Raw genomic sequence first — 8,253 nt, 5'->3', positions numbered from 1 at the left:
CCTGGGCAGGAATGATGGGAATGTGTCCCTGCAGCCAAGTGCTCTGTGTGAGAACAAGTAGATATTACAGGAGATTGTTTTACACATGCTGCCAGACCAAATCCCCCTGTTTGCCCCAGTGAAAACTCATGACCTGGACTCCATCTAGGATGGAGCCAGGGCCAGGCTCTTGTACTGCCCAGGGTGTATCCCTTGAAGGCCTTTTAATAAATACCTGCTTTATTCCTTTAACACTGCCTAGCTCTGTTCTAGGCAGCCTCTCAAGGCATCACCACCAAACCAAGGGAACACGGACCAGGTCTGGCTGGCTGGGCCTCCTGGGGACCACCTGGCCACCTTGGCATGTCCAGGGCTGCTTCTCACCTGCCCTGAGGCACTGGGGCTCTGGGCTTTCCTTCCTATGTGAGAGAACTCTCCTTCTCCTCCATGGGCCATGGCCAAAATTGGGATTCATCCTCCAAGACTCTGTACATCCAAGGATTGCTTCCAAGTGAAACTGCCAGGACAGGCAGGTCTGGGTGCCCTTGGCCTCTTGGGAGCTGCCTCTCATCAGCTTTTGAAGCACTGGGGCTTGGTGCTTTCCTTTCAATGAAAAAAATTGTCCTTCTCAAGGTGTTCCTGGTCAAAAAGGAGATTCCTCCTCACAAATTCCACATATCCAAGGATTCCTGCATGATAAAAGCTGCCAGGACAAAGGGGTCTGGCTGGCCTAGACTTCTGGTGGGAGCCTTTCATCTGCTCTTAAAACACCGCTGTTCTGTGCTTTCCTACCTTTGGAAAAAAACCCCATCCTTCTACTCTGGATGTCCATTTCTGAAATTGGGATTCCACCTCTAAAGTCCCCTATATCCAAGGGTTGCTCCCATACAAAATCTGCCAGTATCATCAAGTCTGGCTGGCCTTGGCCTCTGGTGGCTGCCCCTGCCACACTGGGGCTCGGTTCTTTCCTTCCCATGGAGATCACTGTGACACTGTGGGCACCTCATGGAACCAAGGGGATCATTGTGGCACCATTGTGGAGCCCATGGAACCAAGGGGCCATGGTGACACCGTGGGGCTTCATGGACCCAGAGACCATTATGACTCTGTGGGGCCTGATGGAACCATGGAGACCATTCTGAACCTTCAGGGCCTGGTGTCACCAAGGGGGCATTGTGACACCTCAGGGCCTCCTGGAAGCAAGGGACCATTGGGACACTGTGGGGCCCCATGGAACTGAGGGAACATGGACCAGATCTGTCTGGCTTGGCCTGCCAGGGGCCTCCTGAGATGTCTGGCTGATGTTGGAATGTCAAGGGCTGCCTCTCATCAGCTCCTGGAGCACTGCGGCTCCGTGCTCTCCTTTGTATGGAAAAGAACTCTCTCTTATTTCAGATGCCCATTGCCAAAACTGACACTCTGCCTAAAAAATTTCCTGTATTCAAGGGTATCTCTAAGAACAAAATCTGGCAGCTCTTGCTGGCCTTGACCCCTGGTGGTCACTTCTCATCTGCCCCTAAAACAGTGGAGCTCTGTTCCATCATTCCAATGGAAAAGAACAGGTCTTCATGTTCAGGGACCATGGCCAAAATTAGGATTGGCCACTGAGCCTGGCCAGGGTCGTGTAGTCATCTGCAGCCCCGGGAGATATTGACTCTGCCAGTGCTGCCATCCTCCCTCCAGTGAGAGAAAAGGACACAGGGCAGGCACACAGAGGAGCAGCATGGACACACCGAGGTCACTGAAGAGGAAGTTGAGTCCCAGATGGGAAGGATGAGGAGATGCCTTGATCCTGGGGCTGAAATCCTCTGCTAAAGCTACAGAGAAGGATGTCATTGATACATCAGACTCTCTTTTTGCCTATAATGCATTGAAAAGTATGGGGAGATGACTTGTTTCAGCAAAGGCCTCCATGCTTAAAGTGAGCAAATGTTGCAGTAGCTGTGATCCCATGAAAAGTTTGAAAAGAAAGAGTGATGAGACCCTGTGCCCTCATGGAGAGAGGAAGACCTCTGTTCTCAGAAATAAAGATGATTTCAGAAAGAGATGAAGAGAACTTTTGCTCTTAAACAGCTCATCTTTAAACTAATATCCCATGAGTTGACATGGGCTATAAACACAGGTGTGGGAAAAGCTGTGAAAAAATGGGAGGGACTTCACAATTGCAGATTTTTCCAGCTGCTATTTGTAGAAATGAAAAGTCATGAGATAACTGTTTTCTTGTGGAGAAGTCTCCATAACATTAACAAGAGGAAATTCCTTCCCTAAGCAAAGTGAAGAAAGCCTATCCTAGAGGTGGTAAACTGAGTGAAAATTTTAGCTTCTGTCTCTTTTAATTGTCAGATTGTATAGAGACAGGAAGTGTTCTGAAATTTTGCTCTGATTCTTATTACTCTTTCTTTTTGTTACTGTTAATAAAGTTTTCTTTCTATTCTTTTAAAGTTTTGATCCCACTTTGCCTTTCTCCTAATCCTACCTCAGAGCAGGACATGAGTAAGTATATTCTAGTGTGTGCAGTGGTCATTAGCCAGCACTGAACCAACCACACTAATTGAAGCATTGGCCAAGAAATCTCAAACTGGTGAACCAAAACCACTACAGAAATTTCATAATGAACTGCACAAGAGCAGAGGGAAATCAAGGCAGAGCCATGGTTTGTCAGGACTGGCTTGATCCAAATGAGCCCCGTGGTGCATTTGGAGCTGAGCCCTGGAACCTCAGGGCCTGAGAGGAGATTGCACAAACCTTTGCAGGAATCAAAGGCAGAGGAAACACTCAAAGTGTCTCAGAGCATTAATGGGACCCACTGAGGTCCATCCCCAACAGAGGCTCTTCATGGACTCCTTGGAGGATAGAATTGGAGGCCAGGATGGCACAAAAACCTCTCAGAGACTGAAAATGGCACAAAATCCTCTCAGTGTGGAAAGGAAAACTCAAAGTACCTTAAAAAAGTTGAGTATCTCAGAGTATTAATGAGCCCCACTGAGTGTCATTACAAAGCTCTCAAGGGACTCATTAAAGCAGATAATTGGGGTCATGATTGCACAAACCTCTCACAGAGTCTGTATCAAAAGGGAAACACCAACTACCTTAAAAGAACTGAAGTACCTTGAAGCATTAATGGGCTCCACTGAGTGTTGCTCCTGACAAAGCCTCTCCAGGGACTAATTACAGCAGATAATTGGAGGCCAGGATTGCACAAACCTCTCAGAGACTCCAAGGCCAAAGGAAAAGCCAAAGTCCTTTGAAAAACCTGCAGTCCCTGGGAGCATGAAGGAGCCCCCAGGGCCATTCCTGACCAAGGCTCCCCAGGGACTCCTTCCAGCAGATCCTTGAGGCCACTGGGATGTGGGCTAGGGGGGTATGCTGAGGGCAGGACCAGGGGGTGACAGTGCCCAGCCTGGCTGGAGCTGTGCCAGGAGGCCCCAGGGCCTCAGGACAAGGTGTCTCCTCACAGCCCTTGGTGGCACAGACCCTGCTGTGCCCCAGGGCACCAAGACTTGGCTTCTCTTTGTCCCCACCTGCCATCAGTGCCTCCAGTTCTCTGCTCTGCCTGGGGCCTGGGGACACTTTCTCAGTTGTGTCCCTCAGTGGGACCCATTAAAAGTCTGAGAAACTTTGGAGTTGGATTCTGACTTGGAGTTCTGGAGAGGTTTCTGCAGCTCCCTCTCAGGGCCTGATGTTCAGGGCCTGAGCACAAAGCCCCAGAGGGTCATTAAAGTCCTTGTGCTGTGTCTGTGCTGCTGAGCTGGGCCGGGCTCCTGGCACAGAGGGTGATGCTGGTAACCAAGCAGAGCTTCAAAAGCACATTTCTCTTGCTGAGCAGCTCTTCTCCCAGCCCAGCAGGGCTGGGGCACTGCCTGCAGCCAGCGCAGGCACAGCACAGAGGCACAGAGAGCTTCAATCAGTCAGGACTGGGAAGGGGCTGAGAAGTGCCTGGGGCAGAATCACTGCCAGCCCTTGGCACAGGAACCTCTGGCTGCAGGACAATGCAGCTGCAGCTCCTGGAGTGATCTCCTAAAGCTGGAACATCCCAATGCCCACAGCCCCTGTGAGTGCATTCTCTGCTCATCTCCTGTGCAGAGCAGCCAGGGGTGCCCAGGGCTGTCCTGCAGAGCAGGGTCCTGCAGCCCAGGGCGCTGTGCTGGGCCAGGGACTCTGCTGCCTGCCAGGGACAGCTCTCAGCCGGCCCTGGAGCTGCTCCCAGCGCTGGCCAGGAGCTGTGGGGGGAAGGAGCCACCCTGAGCAGGGCAGGTGCTGCTGCTGAGAGGGGCTGGCTGGGGCAGGGCTGCTCCAGCTCCAGACCAGCTCCAGAGGGCACTTCCCAAAGAAGGTAAGCCTGGGTTTTCTGTAAAGGTCAGGAGCTTTCCTGAGAGTGTTTTCAATTTTCTGCTTGGAGAAAGATGATGAAGTTGTGATGATGATAAAAATATTTTTGCTTTTTATATATTTTTCATATATTCATAATTCTGTAAATTACTGTTACGTAGTTTTAAAATTATAATCCTTAACTAACTCTATTAAAGTCTTAAATAACTCTTTTTAACTACTATTATATATTTAATGTATTTATGATCCTTAATTAACTCTAGTATGTTTCCTTACCTTCTCTTAGATTTTAGAACTATAACCTGTCTAAATACATTTTTAAAGTGCTATATAATCTTTTTATCAGAGAAAGAACCCACAAGAAGAGTATTTTGGGTTTTGAATGTGAGCAGTGATAAGAAAAACTGGGACAAAGAAGGCCCTGGACTTATTCCAGTGGGTTTAGCCAGGGGTGTGTAACTGGGTACTGAATCTCCCATTGGATGTTCCTGTTAAATATCCTAAATAATCAATATTAACAAATTGTTGAAATCAGGGGCTGGGTGTTCCTCATCCCCACAAGGAGACCTGGAAGCTTCCAATAAAGGTCTGGTTTTAACTTCACCCTTCTAACACTGTTGCAAGGGTTCTTTTTTTTCTCTTTTGATTATAGACACCAGGGGGATGAGAGAAGCAGAACAGGAATTGAAATCCCAGAATGACAGAACATTCTTAGTTGAAAGGGATGCACAGCATCATCAAAGGAATGTTTGAACATGTACAGAGACTCCAGAACTGTGACTTTGGCTGGTCAGTCTCTCTGCTGGGAGCCTCCCAAAGGGCCTTCAGCCACTGCTCAGCCCTGGGCAGCAGCAGCATCACCTCTGCAGGGCCCAGCAGGGCTCTCCTGAGCTGCCCTTGCCCAGCTGCACACAGAGCCTGCCCCAGCCAGGGCCCTGCACACAGGCAGGTTTCTGTAGGGCCGGGCCGGGGGCACACAGGGTGGGATGGGCTCTGTGAGCGCTGGCAGGGACAAGGCACCTCTCAGGAGGGGATGTCCAGGCCCAGGGAGATGCTCAGGGAAGCAGAGGGGGCTGAACAGAGCAGTGCTGGGGGAACAAGCCCATCCAGCCCCTCACCTGCGCCACAGGGAATCCTTTGCCTCTCACATCTCTCAGTGTAAAAATCTGAGTGCAGCAGGAATGATGGGGATTTCTGATCTCAGAGAGCCAGGAATGATGTGTGGGTAAGAAAACAATTCCTAAAACCAACTCCTGCCATTCGTTAGACCTGGGAGTGCACATTCTTTTCTGCAGTAGGAGTGATTCCCCTGACAAATCCTGAATATCCAGCCTTGTCCCTCTGCCACAGGGCCACAAACCCAGGGCAGCAGGGCAGGGATGGCTCCTCCAGAGCCCCCACGCACAGGCCTGGCTGCTTCTGGCACACTCAGCCAGCACATCTGGAGCTCTGGCAGGGACCTGGGTGAAGGTTTTCCCAGAGCAGGAACAAGGGTGGGTGAGTCCCAGCAGGACAAGCTGCAGGGAATTGCCCAGGTTTGGCTCCAGGCAGCCTCTCCTGACTTGTCCCTGTCATTTCTCCATGAACAGGTGCCCATGTGCAGCCACAGCAAATGTCCAACAGCAGCTCCATCAGCCACTTCCTCCTGCTGGCACTGGCAGACACGCGGCAGCTGCAGCTCCTGCACTTCTGCCTCTTCCTGGGCATCTCCCTGGCTGCCCTCCTGGGCAACGGCCTCATCATCAGCGCCGTAGCCTGCGGCCACCACCTGCACACGCCCATGTTCTTCTTCCTGCTCAACCTGGCCCTCAGCGACCTGGGCTCCATCTGCACCACTGTCCCCAAAGCCATGCACAATTCCCTCTGGGACACCAGGAACATCTCCTACACAGGATGTGCTGCCCAGGTCTTTCTAATTTTCTTCTTCCTTGGAACAGAGCTTTTCCTCCTGACCATCATGTGCTACGACCGCTACGTGTCCATCTGCAAACCCCTGCACTACGGGACCCTCCTGGGCAGCAGAGCTTGTGCCCACATGGCAGCAGCTGCCTGGGCCAGTGCCTTTCTCAATGCTCTCATGCACACAGCCAATACATTTTCCCTGCCCCTGTGCCATGGCAATGCCCTGAGCCAGTTCTTCTGTGAAATCCCACAGATCCTCAAGCTCTCCTGCTCCAAATCCTACCTCAGGGAACTTGGGCTTCTTGCTGTTAGTGCCTGTTTGGCATTTGGTTGTTTTGTGTTCATTGTTTTCTCCTATGTGCAGATCTTCAGGGCTGTGCTGAGGATCCCCTCTGAGCAGGGACAGCACAAAGCCTTTTCCACCTGCCTCCCTCACTTGGCCGTGGTCTCCCTGTTCCTCAGCACTGCAGCATTTTCTAATCTCAAGCCCCCAATCTCAAGCCCCCATCCATCTCCTCCACATCCCTGGATCTGGCCCTGTCAGTTCTGTACTCGGTGGTGCCTCCAGCCCTGAACCCCCTCATCTACAGTCTGAGGAACCAGGAGCTCAAGGCTGCAGTGTAGAGACTCATAACTGGATGCTTTCAGGGACATTAAAATGCTACCCAGTATCTGCAGATTGCTTGTAATAAAAGTCATCTTTGATACTTCTTGTTCATTTCATTTTGGGGGTTTTATTTTTCCTTTGTTTTGGTTTATTAATATTATCCACAAAGAAATGTCATTGTTTGAGCCATTTCTCAGTTTGTTTCTCTCCACCTTCCCTGTGGTCACAGACTGTGTCAATTAGGGGCTGTGCTCTCGGCAGCTTTAAAGGAACTAAAGCATTTCCCAGCAGAGTTTTCTTCAGAGATGCCCTTTTGTTGCCTTCTGTGGAGCTGCAGCAGCAATGTCTGTGTGCAGAGCTGGGGCAGATCAGGGCTGGCACAGCCGCTCTGCTCCTGCTGGCCACACCATTCCTGATCCAGGCCAGGAGCCATTGGCCTTCTTGGCGACCTGGGCACTCTGCTGGCTCATGTCCAGCCTGCTGTCCATCAGCCCCTGCAGGTCCCTTTCTGCCTGGCTGCTGTCCAGCCACTCTGTCCCCAGCCTGTAGCTCTGCAGGGGTTGTTGTGGCCAAAGTGCAGGACCCAGCACTTGGACTTGTTAAACCTCACCTTGTTGAATTTGGTCCCTGGATCCAGCCTGTCCAGGGCCCTGTGCAGAGCCCTCCTGCCCTCCAGCAGATCCACACTCACATCCAGCTTGGTGTCATCTGCGAAGATGTCCTTGGTTCCAAGGGTCCCCTCAGTGTCACAATGTCCCTTTGGTTACACCAGGCCCTGCACTGTCACACTGATCTCCTTGGTTCCATGGGGTCCCAAAATGTGACAATGGACTCCTTGGTTCCATGGGGCGCCACAGTGTCACAATGTTCTCGTTGCTGCCGCAATTTCACAGTGGCCCCTTGGTCCCATTGGGCCCCAGGGTGTCACAAAGGCCCCTTGGTCACATGAGGTCCCACACTGTCACCATGCTCTCTGTGGTTCCACAAGTCCCTGCAGTGTCACAATGGACTCCTTGTTTCCACGAGGCCACACAGTGTCACAACAGTGCTCCAGATTCCTTGAGGCCCCAGAGTGTCACAGTGGCCCCTTGGTTACACAAGGTCCTGCAGTGTCACAATGTCCCCTTGGTTCCAGGAGGCCCCGCAGTGTCAAAACGGCCCCTTGGTTCCCCTGGGCCCTGGACTCTCCCAATGCTCTCCTTGGTTTGGCAGTGTCACAGTGGTGAAACCCCTCGGTCACACAAGGCCCCTCAGTGTCACCATGGCCTCTGTGGTTCCACCAGGACCCAGTGTCATGAGGACTCCCTGGTTCCATTTGGCCCCAGAGCACCACAATGGAGCCCTGGTTCTATGGGGCTGCACAGTGTCACCATGGTCCTCTTAGTTCCATGAGGCCCTGCAGTGTCACAATGGCCCCAGAGTGTCCCAATCATCAC

At 51.7% G+C, this 8,253-nt stretch overlaps 1 pseudogene; it reads left to right on the top strand.

The window, feature by feature from the left end:
- The first annotated feature begins 6,088 nt into the window (after nucleotides 1-6,088).
- LOC146763952 (olfactory receptor 14J1-like) lies at nucleotides 6,089-6,834 on the top strand (annotated as a pseudogene).
- Nucleotides 6,835-8,253: the final 1,419 nt, after the last annotated feature.

This window comes from Lonchura striata, chromosome 37 (assembly GCF_050655825.1).
Source record: "Lonchura striata isolate lonStrDom1 chromosome 37, ASM5065582v1, whole genome shotgun sequence".
NCBI lineage: Eukaryota > Metazoa > Chordata > Aves > Passeriformes > Estrildidae > Lonchura > Lonchura striata.
Note: the sequence above shows the minus strand (reverse complement) of the source record. Positions and strands in the feature narration are given on the sequence as shown.